Raw genomic sequence first — 24,538 nt, 5'->3', positions numbered from 1 at the left:
AAGTTGTGGTCAGTATTTGGTTTTGTTTGGGTAAAGCTGAAGTTTTACTCTGCAGCATTAAAGGAGCATTAATAACGTGAACTTGTGGGTTTCCCACGTGGCTTCTGGGAAGTTGTTTGTTGGTTCCCTCTAAGTTTAGGAACATGAGTTGATGAACACCTCTGAAATGGAAGAACTTGGTTGTAGTCATGGAAATTTCAAAAGAAAATCAATGTCCCTTTTTTTTTCAGTATTTTAATTCTCCTGACAAACAGAGAGTTCTCAGATTGTTAATTTGTGGTCTGAGCATTGCAGTTGTGTAGTATATGTTGATGGGATGAAGTGCTTTACCCTGTTACAATCAGCTGTTACTCCTGAGAGTAAGTTACTACTCTTTCCTGCTTTTTATTCTGTATATTTAGGGGTTTTTTGGTTTCTTTTTTTTTAACCTTGCAAGCTGGGTCTGTTTTTGTGCTTTGTGTGGCTGTGGTTTATCAGATATAGGTGCTTGAGTTGGTGAATAAAGCCAGGTGATGCTGGTGGAACCTCTCTGCTGTTATTCTGGGAGGATTTCCTTGTTGGAATTGCTCAAAGTCAAATGAATAAATGCATTTATCAGTAAAACTCCTCAATAAACCAATTTTTAATACACCTATGTGCTGAAAAAGCTCTGGTGGGGTGGCTGTTAAAACCAGGGTCTTTTCCCTGCTCCTGGGGTGGTTTTCCCTGCAGTCAGGAGAGTCCAAAGGAGGGCTCTGAAGATGGATGTGCTCTTTGAATTGGATGTGTTGGTTCTTGACAAGCTGCTGTTGAATCCTGATGTGTTCCAGCTGTGGTCTGCTCAGTTTTGGTGGAATGACCCCCTCAGCTGAAATGGTTTGGCTGCCATAGCTCATCTCTCTTAGCCTTTCATCCTCCCTACTCATTAGAAATAAACCTGTGCTAACAGCAAGGGGTTATAAATAAATCCAAACCAACTTTACCATGAAAAAAACTTTGTGAGAGCCTTTAAAAAGAGAGGTTGAAGTTGTGGACTCTCCATCCCTGCAAGTGTCCAAGGCCAGGCTTGGCAGGGCTTGGAGCCACCTGGTCTAGTGGGAGGGGTCCCTTCCCACAGCAAGGGAGTTGGAATGAGCTTGGAGGCATCTTCCAACCCAGCTCAGTCTGAGATACAAAACTTGATAAGGAATGCATGGTGTTGTACATTCCTAGTGACAAAACTTTATACTGGGATTTCCAAGAGATGCAGGAATAAAAATCCACCTAATTTTGTTCTTGCCTAAAAGTCTCTAGCTCACTTAAAGTGTGAAATCTCATCCTTATTTTAGTTCTTCCATGGCACTGTTGCTTCCAAGGGTCTTTTGTTGGGGTTGGAATGGCTTCTCTAAGGATGGAGATCTCAAAACAGTGGCTGGGACATTTTATTCCATCAGTGCACATGGCCATTGTGTTCTGGCAATAAACAGAAAATCCTGCTCTTTAGAAATAGGTATTTAGTTCCATTGTGCCATGGCACATTGAGCTCAATCATTCCTAATTCACAGGAAGTCAGAGACCAGCAAATCTCATAGAATAAAAACATTTTCCCAAATAACTCTTGCTTGTTTTCACAGTCAGGCACACAGGTACCGTTCCTGACCTTTAAAGATGTTCTTGAAGTCAGCAGAGATGTTAGGATTTGACAGTTTCCTGCCATGGGATGAAATATGGAATATTTTTCATTTTTTTATAGCTTGTATTTATGCTTTTTTCCCCATTTTTCATGTCAGCAGTTGGCTCATAGGTGTTGCTTCTCAACTCTGCCTGCAGGTTACTTCATTCAAAATGTTCACCAGGAAATATCACTTCTTTCCTGACAATTTGATTTAGTTTATAAATTCATGAGATGGAAAAAGAGGATGAAATTTATGGAAATTATTTTTGTTTCATTCCATCCTGTTTGTTCATTTCTGTTCCGAAATGATGTGTTCTCCAGATTTGGGTATTAAGGATTTCATTGAGAAGTAATGAATCAATTTGGTGTCTAATGCTGGTTTTATGCCTTGGATTTAAATTCTCATGTTTTTCGTGTAGGACAAATGTGTAAAGACTGAGGAAGCTATAAAATGGATCAGTTTATTCTTCTACATCTATTTATCAGCACATCAGCAGTGGTTAGGACTTAAGCAGAGCTGTTGCTAAAGATCTTTGCAATTCTCCTTTTTCAGTGTTTTTTTTAAATTATGTTTTAAAAAAAATTAAAATTCAGAAAAGCAGGAGATAATTTAGGGTGAAAGTAATAGAGAAAAGTTGTCCTTTAAGAAATTGATTAATTCTTAAGGGTAGGAAATAGGGATAGAGTTGGATATATTTAATTGGTTTTGTACTGTCAACTGGACAAATATCCTAACCTGGTGTTGGTGTTCTTGGTAGAGCTGGAACAGAGGTCCTTGAATTACCTTCAGGGATGAGAGAGAGAAATGATGTTTCAATGGCAAAAACTAGGAATTAAACTCCATTTTGAGGTGGGAGTAATTTTTGTGGATTACAATTCTGCTCTGTAATGCCGAGGCCTTTTCAAAATGTGTTTGGGATTTCCTTTTTTACTGGAAATTCTCCTCAGAGTGACTGGATTTTTTCTGAACAGTTCATCTATGACAGTTTAAGTAGTCAGAATAAATTATTCGAATTATGGTGTGTGATCCATTCACATTCCCAGGGTGTCTATTTACCTTTGCCAATGAAGAACTGCGTATTTCTCCTAATTATTTCTTCCATCTAGTTTTGCAACAGCAAATGTTGTTTCAGTAGCAATGCTCTCTGATTGTCTTCTCCTGATTGATTGTCACAGTCCCAGTAAAGCAGTGCAAGAATCAGAGGATTTGATACATTTTGAGGCTTTTTAAAATCAGTTTTGCTTCAGGGAGTGGGAGGTGATGGTTGCGATTGGTGTCCAGAACTGCAATGTGCTTTCCAAGTGTTTTGGTGTCTCTTTAATTTTGGAGTGTAAACCAGAGCCCAGAGCAGGGTAAATTCAATTCAATTCATGGTAAATCTGGGAGAGGCTGCTCCAAACCAGCTCCCAGGGAAGGTCAGCCTGGCTCTGTTGTCCCATGGCAATGGGTCCCATGGAGCTGTCCCAGTCCTGAGAGCTCAGCTTTCCTCTTGTTCCACCAGCAAAGGTGAGACACTGAGTCAGCGAAAATGGATCTTCTGCTTTCTGAGGAGTGGGCTTTTATGTGAGTTCTTTGTCAAATGATGGAGTTCCTGCCCTGCAGCTCAGAATCCATTTGTCCTTCTGCCCTCAGCTCTGGTGAGCTCTCTGGGCAGGTGCTCCCTTCCCAAAATCCCCAGCTCCATTGGTTCTTGGGTGCTGGAGCTGCTCAGTCTGGAATCAGCTTTTTGGACCTGCTGGGGCTCTGCTGAGCCAACTCAACTCTCAAAATTCACCTTTGTTCAGCTGAGCCCTGTGTAGGAATCCCAGACTGGTTTAGTTTGAAGGGACCTTAAATCCCACCCAGTGCCACCCCTGCCATGGCAGGGACACCTTCCACTGTCCCAGGCTGCTCCAAGCCCCAAAGTCCAGCCTGGCCTTGGCACTGCCAGGGATCCAGGGGCAGCCACAGCTGCTCTGGGTACCCTGTGCCAGGGCCTGCCCACCCTGCCAGGGAGGATTTTCATTCCAATGTCCCACCTGAATAGTTGGAGCCATGTCAGTTCTTTCCCAAGTCCAGTTAACACCAGGAGAGATGTTCAGCAGTGTGATGGGGCCCCAGACTGATCTCCTTCTGTGTCTCCTGTGGCAAAAGAATTCCCCACCATACCTTGTTGGGAAATGAAGTGTTTGATTAAACTGGACAAAACTGCACTAAAAGTTTGAGCTCACAGTGCCCAAGGGCTGTGGAGGTGCTGGAGAAGCGAAGGTTTGCACACAGACCTCGTTGCAGTACCCAGTGAGCAGGATGTACAGGGTGGTGTCCAGGCACAGGGCCCCTCCCTGCTGCCAGGTGTAACTGTGTAGTGGGGCTTGGTGGAAGGTGTCCCTGCCCATGGCAGTGGGGTGGAAAGAGAAGAGGGTCTTTGAGGTGCCTTCCAGCCCAAACCATTCTGGGATTTAAACCTCGCTAAAATAGTTGTCTGTATTGTTTCTCGTCTTATCAAATGTGGTGTTGTAGTCGAGGGGAGGAAAAACCCCCCAAATTCTTGAGAGTAACTCATGAGCTTTGTTCTGATAGTCCTTGATCAAGAGCTGGAAAGAGAAAACTTGCTTTTGGAGACTGTAACAAGTTTCTTAAAGAAATGCAGTTTTGCTGTTGCTGGGCTTTACAGCTGACTCACCCAAACCAGGGGAGCAAATCTCGAGTGGGGCAGATGTCCTGGTGAAGTTTCCTTTGTGTGCTGCTGCAGTCCTGCTCTGCTGCCCAATTACACATCCATAATCAAAGAAAACCGCTGATAAATCCTTATTGGGATAGCATCTTCCCTAGCTTTTGCCTGATTTGCTAATTTGCTTAGATTTAAATGCACAACAAAGTAAATCTCCCTCTGCTTAGAGCCATGACTCTAACACTTCTCTCTGACTTGCCAGCCTGGTCTGCCTTGTGTCTCCCTGATTTTGAAACTGCTCGAAGGCAGCTTTTTCTGTTTAAATGGAACTAAAGCAAAGCATATTACCAGTTGGGGAAAAAAAAGGTCCAGGTGGAACTTCCTGGGCATCAGTTGCTGCCCGTTCCTGTGGTGCCATTGCTGGTCAGAGCAGAGCCTGGTCCATGCCCAGAGAGAAGCTGTGGGCTCTCGTCCCTGGGCGTATTCCAGACCCATCTGCACACAATGCTGTGCCCTGGGCAATGGGATGGCCCTGCTGGAGCAGGGAGGGGACACCAGGTGCCCACTGAGCTCCTTTCAGCTTTGACCCATCCTGGAATCCTGTGTCTCTTCAGGAGGCACCTGAGAATCTTGGCAAGTCTGTCCCCCAGGACAAAATTCCCATTACTTTTTTGAGATGTTTCTGTAATCCAGGCAGGCTTTTGAAAAATTACTTCCTTCCAAGGAAACCTCACCTAAATTTCCATTTAAAGTGATGATATAACCCCAGTCCCTTTTCACACCCGGCTGAGCAGGTATGGCTTTGCATTTCCCATTCTTCAAGGTGTGTCTGGATGTGGCACTGGGAGCATGGATCTGGACCAGATGAGTAATGAGCTGTCCTCAATGTTTTCATAACCCTTCGAACTCTTTTCCCCAAAAAGGGGGAGGGGAAGCAGAAAACATGACTTTATAATGGTCATTTCCAGCTTCCTTTATTTGTACTAATTTTATTTTGATCTTAAAATGGTGGCTAACTGCTTAGTAATTCATGGAGCATATGTTTCTCCTTCATATTCCCTCTGTTTTTAAGCAGATGGCTCCAAAACATCAGAATTTTTCCCTTTATTCCAACTTTGAATCACTAATAAGGATCACATTTAAGTTATTGCTTGTTTTGAACAGCAGAGTGCTTGGAACACTAAATGATTCAATAAATGATGGATTTCAAAGCCCTGCTTAGCTCAAACATAAATTTCATTTGTTGGTTTATTTTGTTACACAGTCTCATGTGAAAGCTCCTTGTATCCTTTCAGATTTTCAAAGTCATGCTAATCAAGCCAAATGTTCTGCTCCATGGCTCTGAGAGATTTTTCCTCCTTTATTCAAGCATCATTTTTCATCATTACTCTGCCTTTCCACATTTTTATCCTATTGACACAATTGTTTAGGAACACAGAGCCTGATTAAAATAAATCATTAAGTCTGGACCTCCTGGCTATCTCAAAGTTATACCATTACCCCAAACCTAGGGATCATTTTCTCCTTCTGTTAAGCCCATTTTTTTTTCTTGAGGTGTTTGGGGGAGTTGTTGGAGGCACAAGAATCTCAGAGGGTTTAACAAGGCCGGGTGCTGATGCTCCACCTGGGATGGATCCAGGCTGGGGATGAGCAGCTGGAGCAGCCCTGGGGAAGGCCCTGGGGGTGCTGGGGGTGAGAGCTGGGAGCCAGAACCCCCCCGTGCCCTGGGCTGAGCCCCAGCGTGGGCAGCAGGGGAGGGGGGGATTCTGCCCCTGTGCCCCTGGGCTCAGGTGAGACCCCACCTGCAGAGCTGCCCCAGCCCTGGGGCCAGCACAGGAGGGACCTGGAGCTGCTGCAGAGAGCCCAGGGCAGGCACCAGGATGGGCAGAGGGATGGAGCAGCTCTGCTGGGAGGAAAGGCTGGCACAGCTGGGGGTGCTCACCTGGAGAGGAGAAGGCTCCAGGGAGAGCTCAGAGCCCCTTGCAGGGACTAAAGGGGCTCCAGGAGAGCTGAAAAGGGACTGGGGACAAGGGATGGAGGGACAGGACACAGGGAATGGCTCCCAGTGCCAGAGGGGAAATTTAGATGGGATATTGGGAAGGAATTGTTCCTTTTGAGGGAGGTGAGGCCCTGGCACAGGGTGCCCAGAGCAGCTGGGGCTGCCCCTGGATCCCTGGCAGTGCCCAAGGCCAGGCTGGAGCAGCCTGGGACAGTGGAAGGTGTCCCTGCCCATGGAGGTACATAATCTCTGAGTTCCTTTCCAACCCAAACCATTCCATGATCTGTGAACACTTTACTAAGTTTTTGCCCAAATATATATCAGTTCTGTTCAGAAGAATAATTATGCGTTTCTGCTACCAGGCATAAAATTTTATTTCTCAGGATGGTTTATGAACCCAATGAAAAGCCTGGCACATGTTGCTTCTGAAATGCACTGCTGAGCATTCATGTTGGGCCCATTATTTTGTCACTTTCACAACAGGGTGAAGTTTAAAAGAGCAGTTCTGTGACAAATTATCTTCCATGCAAGGAATTAATAGTTTTTAGAAAGGCCATCCCAGAGGAAAGCAGCAGCAGAGAGAACCACCTCACTTTTCAAGTGTGGCTGCGTGTTTTGAGAGTTTTTGTTTCTTTTCCTTTTATTTTTCTTTTTTTTTGGTTACTGATCGTGTTTCCCCTCACGTGCAGCTCCACACCCTCTGTTTGATGCATCCAAGTTTTTCCATTAGTTCCTCCCAGCATACAAAGGGCTGGGAGAGAGGATGCAGTGCTGGCCTGAGATGGGGCCCATGGGCTCAATCTTCCCCCATCTGGGGTTTTTGGTGGATAATCCTCAAGTCTGATGAGGAGAAGAAAGCTCAGGGTGGCCTTTCTGGTTCTTCACAGCTCCCTGACATGAGGAGGCAGCTGCGGGGACAGAACAAGGGGAAATGGCCTCAGTCTGTGCCAGTGCTGAGTTTGAATATTGGGGAAATTCCTCCCTGAAAGGGTTGTTCAGCCCTGGCACAGCTGCCCAGGGTGGTGGCAAATCCACCCATCCCTGGAGGAATGTCACAGCCAGGTGGATGTGACACTTGGGGACGTGGGTCAGTGGTGGCCTTGGCAGTGCTGAGTTAACAGTTGAGCTCAATGGTCCCAGAGGTCTCTTGCAGCATTAATGATCTGTGATTTGTTGTTGCTCCCTCTGTTAACACCTTTGTGTCTCATTCCTTTTACAAACAAAAATCTTAGTCCCTTTGGGGACTTTTTTGGGAATGATGATCCCTCACTGCAATTAACTGTTGAATGTCCTAATTCCTTTCTAAGTTTTGTGGCCTGGGAGGTGCTCTTCCTATCTGTCAAAGGTCACTTTTTCTCTATTTCCCTTTCCAGAATTAGCTCTGCTTGCCCCACAGGTCAGAGATCCCTGGGGAATCCCTTTCTGGCTTTCTCTGGGTCTCCTGGGGGGCTCCCCAGCCCTGGAAGTGTCCAAGGCCAGGTTGGATGGGGCTTGGAGCAACCTGGGACAGTGGAAGGTGTCCATGGAAGAGGGTGGAACAAGAGGAGGGTCCTTTCCAACCCAAACCACTCCATGATGTGGTTGCTGTACAGAACAAGAGGCATATCCCTTCTTCCAGATCCTTCAGGAACTAATTTGAGGCAAAATTTGAATTGTCTGTCTTTTAGGTTTTGATTCTTTTGTAAACTATATCTCACCAGATAGTAAAAAGTTTCCCAGTGAAGGAAGGAAAGAGGGTCACCAAATGGTTGATATTTATGGTGTAATTTTCTTCACACCCAAGTTCCCCCCCCCACATTGGCTTTATGTGGGAAAGAAAAGGTTTAGTTTTTTGTTTGGCTTTCTAAGTCAGGTAAGTGAAAGCCCATTTGTTGTTACATATTTACTAAAGGAATTTTCTGGTGTTTATTTTTACCCTTGACATTTTTAGAGTATACATTAAGCCTAGTGTGTGTGTATATATATATATATGTGTATATATATATGTGTATATATGTGTGTGTATATATATATATATAAATATATATATATATAATGACCTTTTTAGAATATTTAACATTGAACATCGAGCCTGTTTGAACAGGCTAATATTGAACATTAAACCTATTTCTCTGTGGGACCCCACACCCCCAATGGGCTGTCAGCATCCATCTCTCCAAGGGGAATGTCCTTGGAACCATTCCTTCCCTTCCCTTGTCCTTGCCTTCCCTTGGCCATGAAGGATTGCAGTTCATTTTTCCCACTCCTCTGGTAAAAGCAAAGCTCTGGTCAAGAAAATCTTGTGGTTCCAGCTGTGTTCCCCTGGATTTTTCCAGCCTGGGCATACCAGGATGTGCATTTCCCTCTAAGCTGTGTGTGCAGCAGGACAGGGGAGCTCTTTGCTGGGGATCCACAGGCTGGGCTCATCCCTCCAGGATTTTGGGAGGGATTTCCTGCTCCACCTCCACCTGCCATGAGATGCTGAGGGGCTCCCCTGGGTTATTAGAACCCTTTCAAATCCCATCAGTATCAGCTCATAATGTTTTAAGGTGTTAAATTTGTCAAGTGACCATCTGGGGTTTGTTTCATGCTTTTGTTCAGCATTAATGCTCCTGCTGAAGCCCCTCCAGGCTCTTAATTAATCTCACCAGTGAGAAACCATTTCTCCTGAAGGTGAGTTGTCACCATGGGTGTTTATTCCTCCCACCTTTGCCACAGGGGGCTCTGGTTTTTTAAGGATCTCTGGCTGAGAGGAGCTGAAAGGGAAGGATATGCTGCTTTTCTTTGGTGGTGTAGCTTGAGGGTGGGCCTGAAGGATGATGCTGTCTATTAAAAAAAAAAAAAGGACAAAAAAAAAAAGAAGAAAGGACAAAAAATTAAATAAAAAAGCTTGGTAACAGTGGAATGAAAAATGAAAAATGTATTTACATAAGAAGAATTCCTAGAATCATTAAGATGGAGGAATAGCTCCTTGTTTAATCAGTGTTCTCACAGAGCTCTCAGGTTATTGAGATATTATTTTTCCCCCTTGGAATGTCATATGAGACCAGTTCAAACAGCTTCCTGCTATTCCATTTATTTTATTAACAACATCTCAGGCAAACCATGGGTTTTGATCTGTGGAACTCTGTAAAAGGCACTTGTAAAGCACCTTTCTTTGCCCAGGCTCTGCCCCTGGAGCACTGGCTCTTTGTTCAGGTCCCTGGGGACCAGGGCTGGTTGGATATTAAGTGTTAAAGATCTGGCAGTGCTATTTCTTGCCTGTTGTTAAGCTCTCTCATGCATTATTTATCAAACAGCAGGTGAAGACTTCAACCTTTTTATGATAATTGATAGTGGTTAGAATACAAGATTACAAACAGCTCCTGAGCACCAGTAAATGCCAGCACGGGAGGTGGATTGGCAGGACGTGCTTTTCATCGTTAATTCAAAATATATGAACTTTGTTGGGCCTCACTGGGTCACTGTGGAGGGGGAGAGGAGAAACAGGTGATAAAATTGGACATAAATAGCTTTGTGTGGGTTTCTGCCTGCTTGGGTCGTGCAGTGCTCATGCAAGCTTCAGTATGGGGTGACAGAATAAAAGACACCTCCTGTGAGCTCACACCCTGTTCTGGATGATTCTTGTGCTTCCCTGGACCCCAGGATCCTCAGGAAACTGTTCCCTCCATCACCAGGGGGGGTTTAGGTTGTCTTAACTTGGGGTACAAGTAGAATTATCCCTATAATTAGAATTAATTCTAATAAGCTAGCTGCTCTGGGCACTTGCTTTGCTTGTGCCAGGTTTTCCCCAAGTCCTTGGCATGGTTGATGCCTGCTTGGAGTTCAAGTGTCCAAAAAAGGTGCTGGAAAGTTGTACTCCTGGTTTAGTAAGGTTAAGCCCAACTTAAGTTAGTAAATTTTACCTGTTATAACCAGACAAGCAATTGGGTGGTTGAGAAGTGTGAAATTTAGGATTTTTGCCTTTTAGTATCAACTAGATTAAAAAAAAAAACCAGAGAGGAGACAGAGGCAAGAAAAAAAAAATAAACCATGAGTTGTTAATTCAGTTTGATAGAGCTGAAGCAGCTCCATATTGATGGCTCATTATTTTTAAATTGACTAAGGGTTTCCTTTCATTAATTCTTTATTCTGCAGACAGATGGGAAACAGTGGCTGCTTTTTTTCAAGGGCAATTTCACCCAACTGACAGCACATTGGAGCTTTGGGTTGGGATTTTTTTTACTGTTGAAATATGACATGGCATAGATTAAAAAAAAAACAACAAAAGGGAAGATTCTTTAATTAAAATGTGCTGCCTCGGTTTTGTTTAATTGTTTTTATAATTAGTGCCATGATCTCTGTTAATTTTCAGCTATCTGAAAACATGCCTGGTGGGTGTCAGATGTCTCTGCTGGGTTAGTAAACATTAAAATACATTAAAACCACACATTTGCTCTCCCTTCAGTACTGATTTGCACCATCCTTCTCATTCAGCAGCCAGGCAGAGCCCTGAACGTTTTGATATTATTTTTATCAGCTCTAATTAGCCTTTAAGCATAACGAGCATCCATGGAGTAGCTCTGTGTATTCTGAGTTTTAGATGTTGGGCTAATTTTGGGTTGTGAGTGCTGTCTGTGAGGCTAAACCCAGAAATGGAGAAGGAGGGAAAAGCTGTGAGCCGAGCTAAGCCTCCCACCCTTCCCTGCCTCATCCCATCAAAGCCATCAGGGACTCAGGGAAGCAGAACACGCTCCCAGCTCCAGCCAAAATACAAACCTTGCTGTTAGGTGGGTGCAGGGATGAGCCTGAAAAGTGCTGAATAAATGATCAAGTTGCTGAAACCTCGCAGTGTTCATTGCCCCAGTCATCACCAGCATTATTAATGAACAGTCCTACCCCATTGTTGGTACAGCACTTCTAAAGTTGAATATCCCACTTCTAAAAGAATATATTTTATGGGGATTTTTGAAGGAATGTGAGCTGGGACATCTGAGTGGTTTTAGATAATGCAATTTATTTTTCTTATCTTCTACATAGGCAGGAAGGGTGAGTTCAGCTCACATCTTCACCACATGGCTCAGAAGGTCACAAGACTTCTAGTTTCAAGACCTTTAAGGATTTATTGACCAATAAAACACTGCCAACAAGGATATTTATGTTTTTGACCCAGTCCTTAAATATTTCATCTTATGGACCCATGCTAGTGTAAGATTTCTTAGCTAATCATGTTATGACACACAAACCTACAGTACTGAATTCTAAACTGCTTGTTTACCTCTGTACTTGCTTTTATTTTTCTATATATTTAACTCTAAACCTCTAAACTTTCCTCCTCTTAGTGTAACATGTCTCTGCTTTAAACTATAAATCCACATTCTCACTTCTAGCACCTAAGGTTTGGAAGCCTTTTCCAAGGTCTCAGATCAAATCCTGTGTTTAATTCTAAGCTTTGGCTTGCAGGTCTAAAGTTCTGAGAGTTCCCTGCATTTTGGATTCCAACAACATTTGACTTGTAAAGGAAGTATCCTGCTTTTAAAGGAGAATATTCCCCTTCTGAAAGAAAGCTTGGGTTCCTTCTCCCCGTGGTGGGAATCCAGGCATACTGGGCTGCTGTTCTCCACAGTGAAAGCAGATTTTCCCTGAGACCTTAAGGCAGCACAAGCCTGGACATCTCATTTCTCAGCCTCTGCTTGATGAAACAGAAAAGGGGAGTTTCAGAGCATTTCTGATTAAATCAGAGGTTGTAGGTGATGGTCATTGGGCTGAACTCCTCTCCAGGACTTGGATTAATTTGACTTTCTGAGTTTTGGCCCACAGGACCATGCGGTGTTCCCCATTGCTCTGCTAATGCCAGGCACACCCTTGTTATCCCGTGGCACCCTGTCTCAGTGCTCCTGAACAATATCCCACTTCCAGCAGGGATGCAGGGAGGTACTGGAGGAAAACTGGGCCTGCCATGAGCCTCTGTGTTTGCCGGGATTATGCTCAAAGCCTGCAAAGCTTTTCATCTCTAGAAGAAAGAGGGGCTCTGCAGCATCTAGGTGATAATAATGTATAATTTGTATCATCTAGGTGGTGTCCAGCCCCTTCCCAGTCAGGACACTGCGTTTCCAACCCATTCCCAGGCCTGGATCTGTGTGTTTACACGTGGCTGATGCAGGGATTTCTTCCTGGTTGCATTTTGAGACCTGAGCTCACTCGCTCTTAATCCATTTAATGTTCATCCAGCTTATTTTCATAGTTTCATAATCAGCTTATGTGATACGAGGCCATGGATATTTAAACTTAGGAAGTTGCATTCCCTCTGCTCTCCAGGCTTGTAATTTCATTACAAATAACCAATTTCATGTACTTTTTTCCCCATTGTCCCACGTTAATAGGTGTATTATACTCCTGTAGCATGCATTTGGTCTCCTCTGTCTGCTTGCATTGTTTTGCCTGGGATCAGCCTCCAGCTGATGTGTGTATTTACTGGGATTAAAGAATGGCACAGTGTTTGCTTTCCCTGTTTCAGGACTGTTGCCAAGGGATCTGAGCACTCTTGGCTCTTCCAGGAGACATCCACGTGCTGGGACCAGAGGCACAGAACTGTCAACACTGGTTTGGCTTGTCCTCTGTTGCAGTGCCAGTAACCAGGGTTTCAGCAGCATCTTGTGGCTTAAATCACCTTTTCCTGCTGGAAAATGGATGTTTTTATAATCAGTGCTTCTGACCTTTCTGTCCTTTGGACAGAGATGTTTTGCTATGCCAGCTCTGATTTTTGGGTCTCTATGAAACGTAACAATGGAGGATCTTAGAGCAGCTTCCAGGGACTTGACTTGGTCAGTCACAGGTTTCTCCTCAGGCCTTTTGTTTCTCTGGTGTTATCAACTTTCCCTCTGTCTCACACCTGGGAGACCCCACCTGCAGAGCTGCCCCAGCCCTGGGGCCAGCACAGAAGGGACCTGGAGCTGCTGCAGAGAGCCCAGGGCAGGCACCAGGATGGGCAGAGGGATGGAGCAGCTCTGCTGGGAGGAAAGGCTGGCACAGCTGGGGGTGCTCACCTGGAGAGGAGAAGCTCTGGGATGACCAAACTGGGGCCTTGCAGGACCTGAAGGGGCTGACAGGAAAGATGGAGAGGGACTTGGGACAAAGGATGGAGGGACAGGACCCAGGGAATGGCTCCCACTGCCAGAGGACAAGGTTAGGTTGGATACTGGGAAGGAATTGTTCCCTGTGATGAGAATGGTGGGGCAGTGGCACAGATTTCCCAGAGAGGCTGTGGCTGCCCCTTGATATGTCCAAGACCAGGATGGGGCTTGGAGCTGCCTGAGACAGTGGAAGGTGTCCCTGCCCATGGCAAGGATTGGCACTGGATGGGCTTTAAGGTTCTTTCCAACTCAAAGTTATGATTCTATAATTTCTGTTGGTGTTCAATGGCTTCTCTTTTCTGGAATGTTTGCTTTGCCTGATCCAATTATTTTGTTTGGGTTTTTTTTTGGTTGGTATCTCCATTGAGAGTTACATGCCTGTGTAACCTTAAAATTAATGGAAAATATATCGTAGTCTCTTGATGAGGGGAAACTTAATTACCCCCCTATAACACTTTTTTTTTTTTTTTCTGTGAAGAACATCATGACAACCTTAGCAGGTGTCATCATTCCCCTGTGGTGAGGCCTTGCTTCATCTCATTTATCCCCAGAAACCACTGATTGAAGCCAGTGTGTTAGAGTGGTGTTACAGCTGATGGGAAAGAGGAACCAAACTGCCCCAGGGTCTGATCCAGGGGCTGTGTGCCAGGGTATCCTGGCCAGGAGTGGGCACATGCAGAGGGAGCAGGCAGGACAGTCAGTGGGTGTGATGGATGGAGCTGCAGCAGTGGCACAGGATGTATATCATGGGAAAACCTTTGAGCTGTGGAATTGTTGTTTTTTTCCTTAATGGTTTCCACTGGGGTTCTTGTTTGGTTTGGTTTTGGGTTTTTCGTAAAAATGTGAAATGCTGGACTGGTGCTTTCATAGAATGTGATGGCAGTTCCAGGTGGGAATGGCTTTCTTGGAGCCCAGCATATTTCCATGATGGTTGAGCTGCCCACCCCAGGAGGTGTCTGTGTTTTAGGTGCTGACCCTGCAGAAGATTCTTCTCCCTTTTCTTCCGCTATCTGGGAACTGGCATCCCTTGGCACTGCTTCAGCCAGAGTGACAGGGGTTTGGGGTTCTGTCACATCTGGGGCTCTTCCAAAGGTAGTGGTGGTTTTCCCTCTCTCTGACAGAGGAATCTTTCAAACACTTTGTAGTGCATTAATGTTTTAGTGATCCCCATGATAATCAGCCTTTTTAGGAGTCTTCCATAGAGTTTATTTTGAGTAGAGGTGGACTTCCAGATGTTAGCAAACAGCCAAGTGAAGGATTGCTGGAACTGGTTCTGCTCAGGAAGCAGCATGGGGTGGTGCTTCTTCCCAGGGGTTTGCAGCACAGATGTTGCCTCATTCCTTTATCCTTGGCCTATTCTCAAAGCCCCAATTTGAGAGGCGCATTTGAAATGCTCTTCCTCACCCTGAGAAGCAATCCAGGCTGTGCTGAAGGTCAGATGAGGTTTGAGGGTGCATATTCTGTGGGTGCTTAAGGAAGACCTTCCCAGTCATCAGGGAAGGGACAGCCATGTAGTCAAGCGTGTTGATTCCTGACAAAACACTGCCCCATCTCCAGCCGTGTTCATGCAGGTAATTTCCAGCTGGAGACAAGGAAACACTTCTGGTTTTGGCCAGCAAGCCCCTCAGAATGACCTCAGTGGTCATTCATTTAACACCTGAATACCCAAAAGAGGGGGAAAAAAGAGAGAAAAATTAAAAGAAATAAAGAAAGGGTGTAGCACACTTTTTGATGTTAAATTAATAATCATGATGGGGGAAACAAACGAAAAAGAGAACTTGTACTTTGAATTCAAAGCAAGATCATGAATACAGAAATGGACATTTTGCAGCTGAAATCAAGAGCTGTGCCTGGAACTCAGAGTTGACAGGTCATTAGTATGGCAGTAGGAAGTTGGTGATGTTCCAGCCTTTAAATCCCTGCTGTGCTAAGTGGGTCTTTCTGCCCTCTTGGAAAAACTCCTCTTCCTTTCTGATTTGTACATGCTTGAAGGCTGAGAGACCTTTGGTGTTGTTTCATGCCTGCAAGGACAAAGTTAATTCCCAGCTGCTTGTAGTACAGTTCACTTTCTCTCTATTAATATAAATCAATCAATTACCCTAACTTCCTTTATGAGAAATATTTATGCCTACTCAGAGCAGAATCAGTTAAAATTGATTGCATTGTAATTGGATCCAGCATGAAATATTTTGTTTCTTCCTGGTAAGAGCATAGGGGGAAATGTTGTCTGTGGCAGTATTTAAATATCATTTCAGGTAGAGAAGAACAATTTTGGAACTGCTGACTGTACTGGTTGTCTTGAGCCCCTTTTCTTAGAGAAATGGGGTGGTTTGGCACAGAGGACTTGGGTTCAAGCCTGAAATTGCTACCTTTGTGTGACCTATCTACTATTCCAGCAGAGAACTGGGCATTACTGCTTGGAAGCTGTTTAGCCCAAGATTTGTCTGGTTGGAAATATTCTCTTGGTGAATTGTGAGGGGTGTTGGGTGTGGGACACACTGGAATGAGAGTTACCTGTGGGATCTTCAAAACTGCTCTTACTGAGCTCCCAAAAATCAGTGAGGCTGCTGAGGGGACAGCCAGCTTGTTGTGTGAGGAGAGACACCTTATTGCTCTTTAACTCTCTGAAAGATGGGGGTCAATCTCTTCCCTTAAGAAACTGGAGATGGGATGAGAGGAAATGGCCTCAACTTGTGCCACAGGAGGCTCAGATTGGATATCAAGGAAAATTTCTACATGGAGAGAGTGGTCAAGCATTGGAATGGGCTGTTCAGGGAGGTGGCAGAGTCCCCATCCCTGGAAATGTTCAAAAAACTTGTGGATGTGGCACTTGTGGACATGGACTAGTGGTGACAGTGGTGCTGCTAGTTCTTGGTTGGATTTCAGTTAATTAAAAGTCTTTTCCAACCCTATTTTTTTCCCTTTTTCATCTCTGTAAAGTTGCCCGGCAAATTATTGGTCAGCTTGATGTAGTTTGAAGATTACATGTGGTATTGTTCCCACTGAAGTCTGTTTTCCCAAATAAAACAGGGTGAGAAGCAGAAGGTGAATAACCTGCTTAGCGGTGCCTCCAAGGTTTTTTATGGAGTTTCGTGTCTCCTTTTAATAGCTGCTGTTTCAGATGTATTTCACTTCAGCCAAAATGGCATTTATGGTTAGAAGTCTGGAGGGAACCTGAGGAATGAATGCTTTCGACAAATGAGCAATTTGAGGGAATTCATCTTCTGTGGAGGAAATACAGGGATAGGGTAGAATTGGATTAACTTCAGGTAGAAAACAAGGAAGAAGTGCTGTGGGATGTAAGATATTATTCCAATTAGACCAGCCAAGCAACCAGACCAAGACCAAATATGCAGATTTTTGTACTAATGCTTGAATTCTTGAAAACTACGGCAGCCTGGTGAGATCTGTGTGCTGTGGACATCTGGAGCTCTTGTTGGAACAGATGCATCACAGATGTGCTGGAAGGCAGGGAACCAGTGGGAACTGTACAGCAGCAGCACGTGAGAGTAACGAGGGTTGTTTGCACTAAAGCCCTAAAGGAAGCGCAGATTTATAAAAGGACAAGAATCACAGAAGCCCAGACTGGTTTGGGTTGGAAGGGATCTTAAAAGCCATGTTGTTCCACCCCCTGCCATGGGCTGGGACACCTTCCACTATCCCAGGCTGCTCCAAGCCTTGTCCAGCCCGGGCTTGGACTCTTCCAGGCATGGGGCAAAGAAGACAGAAATGTCTCTGTTATCTCCATAGGCAGAAGGGTCATGTCTGAAAGGGACAAATTGGATATTTGAGCCCTCCCTGCCAGTTGGGCAGCCAAGGCTTGGTGTCTAATTCAAGTGGAAATTATTGATATGTCATGTTTTAACACTGATTTAACTGAACTCTTTCATGGTGCCCTTGCAGAAGCAAATACTGAATGAGGTCTGTATGGTAATAAGTGGTAAGAAAAGCTCTGGCTTTTGGGGTGACCTAATTGTTGCCATCTAGGACTTGAAGGAGCCAACAAGAAACATGGAGAGGGATTATTTCCAAGGGCCTGGAATGCCAGGACACAGGAAATGGCTTCCCACTGCCAGAGGGCAGGGATAAATGGGATATTTTGGGAAGGAATTCCTCCCTGGCAGGGTGGGCAGGCCCTGGCACAGGGTGCCCAGAGCAGCTGTGGCTGCCCCTGGATCCCTGGCAGTGCCCAAGGCCAGGCTGGACAGAATTGGAACCTTCCAGTAAAGAGGGAAAGCTTGGAGCTGATGGTTCCCTTAGAGCTGTTAAATGCACCACACAAAAAATATCTGCAGCCTCCTTGGAAAGAGGTAGAGAAGGAAGAAAGCTGGAAGGAATAGAGAGAGACTCTACTCAACTTGGAAAATAAAACCAGCTCATGATTGAGTTTGATGCTGCTGGGATGGATTTTAAAAGTATCTTACAAGAAGAAGGCTCCAAACTCTCAGAGGATGCAAATGTACTGAAATAAAACTCTAAGTAGGAGCAGTTGTAGTGCATGGGAGTATGTATGGGAAATTTCTGCTGGGATTGAGCAGAGTGTCGCAGCAAGTTTGTAGCAATAACAAGATAAAGCCAAATAATCCTAGGTGCCATAGCCAGGCCTGAGGATTACACCAATAAATGTATAAATCCGGGATAATTGTGCCCCAGAACCACCTGCCAGTCCCTTCCTTATGGTGAAATCAATGCTTCTGGCAAGCTTCCTTCTTCCTTTCTGCCTGCCACGAAAATGAACTGGTTGTTGGATCAGAACAAGCACCCTGCTGTCTTTGGGGACAATGTGGGGAGCTGCCACAGCTGGTACTCAGTTTTTAGCTCTGAATAAACAACAAGCAATTGGCTGTTAAATATATAAAATATCCAAGTGTCTACAGTATCTTTTAACTTGACAAAGAGTGTGGAGTTGGAGTCATTAGCTGAGCATCTCTGGTGCAATAATGGAATTTGTGTTAGGGTTTGATATTCTTTACTGTCTGGGTGTTGTAGTGTGGGTAAAATAACTGCATCTGTAGGGCATTAGTTAATTCATTAATAGGAGAGCAAAGGTGCTCTGCACACTTTACAGCTGCTTATTTCCAGGGATTTCCCTGCAGTGAGCCCTGGCCACAGTGTTCTGGGTGGATTCCAGACCCAAGGTGGGGCAGATTTTGTGTTTTCCAAGAGGAACACCCCTGTACTTGAGCAAAAATAAGGTTATGGGAATTCAGGGCCAGGTTTGATGGGGCTTGGAGCATGCTTGGATAGTGGAAGATGCTCTTGATCATGGCAGAGGGTGGAACTGGATGGAATTTAAGGCTCCTTCCAATCCAAACCTGTCTGGGATTAAAGTAAAATGTATTAATAATTCTAATAATGAAGAAGAAAAAGTGAGAGAGGAATAACCCCCAAGTCTTGTTAATATTTTTTAATTCCCATGTTCTCATAATGATTGCCAAACCCAAATTGCTCTTTAGAGATATCATCTCCCAGCAAGCCTGATAGAATTCCCCTGGATAACAGAGCTGGCCACTCCAGCAGACTCCAGAGTGCCACTGCCACCAAATCCCCCCTTTCTGTGCCTTTATTTTCATTATTTGTTATAAATGGCCTGGAGTCAGAGTAGCTCTGCTTCAGCCCAGCCTGCAGGAGCTGTGGAATTTCAGCAGTTCATTATTTCAATTAACATATTCAAGCATTCCTTCCTTCAGTTTACTCTAGCAGAGGTCTCAGATGATGAGATTACCAGTCAGAAACTGTATTATAACTTCCTCATGTGCCATTCAATCAAATTATGGAACTTTATTTGCCTAAACGTTGATTTTTCTTCTTCTTCTGGAATGTATTTTTCAGGTCAGTTCTAAATTGAGCAAATCCTTTCAGCTTTGCAGAGCTGATTGCGAGTTTTTCTGTCCAACATCTGCATATGGAAGCAACTTTGTGCCCAAATCCCCAAATGTCCATTAGGAAAATAGCTTTTCATGGCACATTACGAGTGCTACTCCACCACCAGGCTGTTTTCATTATTCAATATTTATATGAATTTGTGTTTGAAGTGTTGTATCCAGTGCACTGAAAAGCCAGCTTGAGAGTTTTTGCCCACTTCTTATCACGTCCCATCCCTCTTTTCTGAAAATCAGGCTGACTCTGTTGTTCTAAATGGTGATGTCTTCCCAAGCTGGAGGCATGATTGCCTTCCATTACTAGGAAAATGTTTGGGAGTGAAGACACTGATTTATCTTAGAAGGAATCAAGCTTGTTCCTAGCTCCATTTGGGATATGACAGGTATCTGTCACCAGCAGCAGGGCTTGTGAATGCTTCAGCTGAAACCCATTTTTTATTTGCACTTCCCACCATTTAGCTGCTCCCTTGTGCCCCGAGCTGGAATTGCTGTCGTTAAGGGTTCATTAAAGGCTCCTCGCAGCTGAATTGTTTGGGGGTGTGCAAAGATCAGTTTGACTGCTGCGGTTCACTTCCATTAAATCAGGCTTCAGGAGGAAAAATGCCCAGGTCAGAAGGGAAGTGTGGGTTGGGATGATGTCAGAACAGCAGTGATGGGAGAGGATGAGGTTGGAGAGCAGCAGAGCATCAGCAGGAGTTGGCACCAAGAGGCCCAGGGTTGATGCCACAGTGGGAGCCCATGAAGAGGCCAGGAGCAGTCCAGGGACACCCTGGGAAGCCCAGGCAAGGGCCTCAGTGGTGTTTCCATCACCCCTGCTGGCATCTCCCTCAAATTGAGCTGTGTTTAATGTCCCAAATCCCACAGATTCAACCATCCAGGAAAGGCAAAGAGGAAAGCTTCAAGTTAGGTAAGAGAGATCCACAATATCTGTGGAAGGGAATGTGAAGAAGGAAGTTTGATGTGCTGGCACAGGGGGAGCAGCAGCAAGACCGGGAATGGCACAACCAAATTGTCTTTGTACCCTCAGTATAGGGACAGAAGAGGCAAAATCTTGAGCCTAAGAAAAATTTTTGTTCCTAAATCCTTTTGCTAATTATATGTTCAGAGAATAATTGATTTCCACTGCCAGGTCCCAGCATGGCCCAGCCTTGGTAGATTGCATGGGAAATAGTCTGGAGAAAAGGAGGAAGTTGGGAATTAGCCTGGAGCAAAGGGGGCTCAGGGGGCCCTTGTGGCTCTGCACAACTCCCTGCCAGGAGGGGACAGCCAGGGGGGTTGGGCTGTGCTGCCAGGGAACAGGGACAGGACAAGGGCAAAGGGCCTCAAGCTGGGCCAGGGGAGGCTCAGCTTGGACAGCAGCAGCAATTTCTGCATGCAAAGGGTGCTCAGGCCTTGGCAGGGGCTGCCCAGGGAGCTTTGCAGTGCCCAGCCCTGCAGGTGTCCCAGCAAGGGCTGGAGGTGGCACTCAGTGCTCTGGGCTGGGCACAAGGTGGGCACTGGGCACAGGGTGGACTCTGTGATCCTGCAGGGATTTTCCAGCCTCAGGGGTTCTGGGAATTTGTGTGAACAGCCCCTTCCTCTCTCTGTCCATGCAGACCATCCCTGCAGTGCCTGGAGCAGAATCTGAAATGGAACAGGATCAAACCAGATTTTAATGTATAATTTGTCTCACAAGCTAAACAAGAGGGATGGAACAAAGTTAACACTCAATATTGACTGTGGCTCATGTTTGGTCCCTGAGGTCAGGTCTTAATTTCCAGTAATGGAGTGGGTTTTTCCACAGTCAGATGCATCTCAACAAATCACCAGTTAGTTTTTCAGCCTTTCTATTTTATTGCAAGAATGTACTGGAAATGACAGGACTCTTTATAACGAAAAGATAAAATGAAAAGGGAAAGGGTTTGAATGTCCAAGAGGAATTGCTTCCAACATTGTTTATTGGCCTGTGTAATGGGCTGTTATTGTGCCTCTCAAATGACACCAGATTTCCCTTGGGATGCTCTGACCTCTTCAAGGAGAGTCTTATGCAAACTGAGAAAAAAAATCAAACACTGTGTTTGGCAGCAACCTGTCAAAATGGAAACCAGCTCTGAATGTTCAGCTGTGACTGCCAGGGGTCAGCAAATTCATTTAGATGATGTGGCAGTGATGCTGCAGGAAAGAAAACCTGGGGAGCAGGGCAGCTTTGGGGCTGTCTTAGAAGTTTAAAATTTTTGGCTGAGTACTTTTCTCAGAGGATCCTGGAATGGTTTGGGTTGGAAGGGACCTTAAATCCCATCCAGTGCCACCCCTGCCATGGCAGGGACACCTTCCACTGTCCCAGGCTGCTCCAGCCTGGCCTTGGGCACTGCCAGGGATGCAGGGGCAGCCCCAGCTGCTCTGGGCACCCTGTGCCAGGGCCTGCCCACCCTGCCAGGGAACAATTCCTCATTCCCAATATCCCATCCAGCCCTGCCCTCTGGCACTGGGAAGACATTCCCTCTTGTCCTGGCATTCCAAGCCCTTCTAAAGAGTCTCTCTCCGTGTTTCTTGTTGCCACTTCGGGTCCTGGAAGGTCACAGTCAGGTCACCCTCAGCTTGGTGTCACCTGCAGCCCTCCTGAGGGTGCCCTCCATCCCTTTGTCTCATTAATGAAGAGATTAAGCAATACCTGTCCCCCAAAGGGTACCACTGTCACCCTGAGCCACTGGCCACTGTTTTCCTCTCAGAAAAAAAAAAATAGACTTTATTTTGTAAATTAGTTCCTTTTCTTGGTGTTTATTTTATGTGCTTGGGAGGCAAGCAAGAGGGAAGGAGTGCAGTTTATTAAGAGCCAGTTTAATACACTGTACACCAGTGGAGTTTATGGAGAGAAACATTATAGATTTATGATACTGTTCCTGCAGTAAAGCCATCACAGAGGTGCTCCATCAGTGCATCTTTCTTAGCAGAGAAACTGTTCTGGCCTGGTGCCAGCTCCTTCCCAGGGTTTCCTTTAGATTCTCCAGGTTTCCTCCATTTCCCAGGGCTGGTTTTGGGAACAATCACTACCGCCCTCCAAAAAAAAAAAGCCATAAACAAGAAGGTGAATTTATCAGGCTACTTAGAAATTTTAGGTCTTCTTTTGACACTGTAGCAGCATTTAAAGAGAAAGTTATTAATAGACTTTCACAAGGCAAACAAACTGCTCCTGTGGTATTAAATCTTACAAGAAAATATTTCCCATGTAAAGTTATACCTCTGCTCATCTTCAGATATAAAATATCTGATTTTATTCCAACTCCAGCCTATTAAGCCCCATACATTCCAATAACACATTTTTGGTGCTTCCTCACCATGGGATGGAGAACTGGTAATAGATTAGATTAGAGAGGTGTTTTTAAACAGTAAATTCTCTCAGCAGCTCCTAACTCCTGTCTGGAAGAATCCAAATATTAAGCTTGCAAATTTTCACAGGAAGCAGCTCCTGAGGAGTCAAAGGCTTCTTGATACAAGTGGAAATGATCTCAAACAATGGGAGATGGAGGCTGAAGTTACAAAAGGAGATGTTCTTTGGAGTGTGTCACTTGTGAAATATATTCACAAATCACTGTGGACAAGCTCCTCTGCCTGTCCTCTCTAACAGTAAATCAAAACTCCCTATCCTTAGGCACTTTGCCAGGAGAAAGGGCAGGAGGAACAGGGATGTCACACTCACATGGCACTGCTCCACCTCAGAGTGCAAAATGGAGGGTGGTTCTCACCTCTGTGTGCTGAAAGACTGGGAAGTGGGAAAGGATCCAGTGAAGGCAAAAGGAAATGTGAGTGTAAAATGAACACTGCACAGGATTGTGGTGAGTGATCTGAATCAGGCTCAGTATGGAAAAGCCAAACAGGAACTCACCTGATCCCTCTGGCTGAGTAGGGGATGTGGAAGGCAGAGTTAGAATCGTAAGGTATGAATAGAATCCTGGAATCATAGAATGGTTGGTTGGAATCATGGAATGGTTGGGTTGGAAAGGACCTTAAAACCATCCATTCCCACCCCATCCCATGGGCAGGGACACCTCCCACTGTCCCAGGGGCTCCCAGCCCCAGTGTCCAGCCTGGCCTTGGGCACTGCCAGGGATCCAGGGGCAGCCCCAGCTGCTCTGGGCACCCTGTGCCAGGGCCTGCCCACCCTGCCAGGGAAGAAAACAATCCAGCCTGCACTTCATTTAAAACCTTAAACCATCCTGGTCCCATGGAGAATATTCCAGCAGGTGGTTCCAGGTACTGACCTCAGCCACCAGGGACTGAGTGATGAGGCCTGGAAGCAATTTGGCTGCAGAAGGCAAAGTTTTAATTGTAGAATCCCAGAAATGTTTGGGCTGGAGGAGATCAAGATCATCTCATTCCAACCCATAGGATGGAAATTCCTGTTTTCCCCTGGATTGTTGTTAGCTCTGAGCCCTTGTGGACAGATCTGTACCGTGAATTATGCAGCACCAGGGTCTTTTCTGTGTTTCTGAAGCCAACTGGTGTGGGCTGAGTGTGTCTGTTCAATTAACACCCTTGGCCTCTATTAAGAGCTGATTAGTGAGAGATTCCTCTGCCTGAATTAAGGTGCAAACGAGTTCATGTGCTGAAGTCAATAATATGGGATTTATGTAGCAATGAATGTGAGGTAGAGAGATAGGAAGGACTAGAAAAGAGAGGAGAGAGGGAGACAGATGCAGCAGAAGATTGTCACCATCCCTGGATCCAGCAGTGTCCTGCTGGTGTTTCCTCATCCAGTGCTGGAGGGTCCCAAATTCCTCTGGAATTTTTCCCTTTTTATACACTTTAGCAAGCAAGGAATTAATGCTCATGGGCATCACAGGTCTCTTACACTACTGGTTAAATAATTCCCTTCTTTCTAATGCTAATTAGTGCCAGCTGAAAGTTTCCTTTCTTTTGAGTTGGTGATTTCTGGGATGGTGGTCGCAATCTGTCCCTGCCAGAATTCCCTTTGTCCCATTTGGACTGGCTTTCCTTGTGTCTCATAAATTCTGCTTTTTTTGTGTTCATCCTCAGCAATCCCTTCTCCCCAGCTTTGTTAACCTCCCCCTAAGCCGGGGATAACCCCCAGACAATCATTTTGCCTTGATCTTATCTCAAGTTCCTGCTGTGGGGGTTCTCTGCAGCTCAGGTTCCAGGTGTCCACAGAGGAATGAATATTCTGAGGGGCTCTGGTGGTCACTGGTGGTGGCAGCTGCCATCTGTCCCTAGCCTGGGGTGGGCTTTGGGGCTTTGGGTGATGTGTCTATGGCAGTTGCTTCTCTACACACTTTGCCGCAGTGGGA

General features: G+C 45.3%; 1 protein-coding gene across 5 annotated transcripts in view; it reads left to right on the top strand.

Annotated features, from left to right (window-relative positions):
• The window catches only part of PCDH15 (protocadherin related 15), a 266,047-nt gene that overhangs the window by 25,852 nt on the left and 215,657 nt on the right, over positions 1 to 24,538 (top strand). The window lies entirely within an intron of this gene.

Source organism: Molothrus aeneus, chromosome 8 (genome assembly GCF_037042795.1).
Source record: "Molothrus aeneus isolate 106 chromosome 8, BPBGC_Maene_1.0, whole genome shotgun sequence".
Taxonomy (NCBI): Eukaryota; Metazoa; Chordata; class Aves; order Passeriformes; family Icteridae; genus Molothrus; species Molothrus aeneus.
The sequence above is the reverse complement of the archived record's forward strand: the minus strand, read 5'-3'. Positions and strand labels throughout refer to the sequence as shown.